Source organism: Plasmodium reichenowi, chromosome 9 (genome assembly GCF_001601855.1).
Source record: "Plasmodium reichenowi strain SY57 chromosome 9, whole genome shotgun sequence".
Taxonomy (NCBI): domain Eukaryota; phylum Apicomplexa; class Aconoidasida; order Haemosporida; family Plasmodiidae; genus Plasmodium; species Plasmodium reichenowi.
The window spans coordinates 51,808-52,971 of record NC_033654.1 but is presented as its reverse complement, the minus strand read 5'-3'; positions in this window follow the sequence as shown (position 1 = coordinate 52,971).

The following is a 1,164-nucleotide window of genomic DNA, read 5'->3' as shown; positions in this document are numbered from 1 at the left end:
TTTTTTTTTTTTTTTTTTTTTTTTTTTTTTTTTTTGGATATACGACAAGTTTCTATAATATTTATATTGACATAAAATAATTTTAGTTGTTTTTTGTTGAAGTAATATCGGTTTATTTCTTTGTATTTTATTTTATATATAAATATATATATATATATATTTTTTTTATGTAGACGTGATTATTTATTTAATCACACATAATAGAACAAAACATAGTATAAAATAAAATTATAACATAAATATATATGCATATATATAAATAATTATTCATTTGTTACTCATATATTGTATAAATATAAACGATGTTCTTTACATGTGTTTTCATGCTTATAATTCAAATGAAAACAATATATATTTTATTATATAGATGATACACAATATAAAATATATATATGTAATATATTCATTTATGTGTATATATAGGAATACATATCTTTGTCGATATTTTTTTTTTTTTTTTTTTTCTTAAATAATATATAAATATAAATTGATGTAATATATATATATATATATATATAATATAAATTATGTATTATAAAAAGTTAAAAAAAAAGAAAAGAAAATAATCTTTTATAAATGATTAATATCACAATGATATTAATGACAGAAAAAAGGCTGTGAAAATATATAAATAAAAAAAAAAAATATATGTAAGGATATAGAAATTTAGAAACATTAAATTTAAATTGGACATTATATTCATTTATGCATATTATATATTTCCTTTCTTAATTATCAATACAAAACATTTAATACGTTAGTATAATAAGAAAATATAAATATATAAAATGAAACAACTACATAAAAACATAAATTTATATGTATATGTAAATATATGTATATATATTTCATTTATTATTTATAATTTTTTTTTTTTTTTTTTGAGTTTTTTTTTTAAATTTATAAATTCTTATTAGAAACTAGATATAATAAAAATGATCTAATTTTTTTTTATAAAAAAAGAAAGGATATTTAAACAACTATAACAAAAAATTACAAAAAAATACTTAAAGACAAATATATCATCTTTAAGTGTGTACAAAAAAAAGGAAAAAAAAAAAAAAAAAAAAGACAAATACATATATAATATATATATTAGTATATTCCGCTAGGATATTTAATTATATACAAGAAAAAGAAGCATATATATGATGAAATGTTATA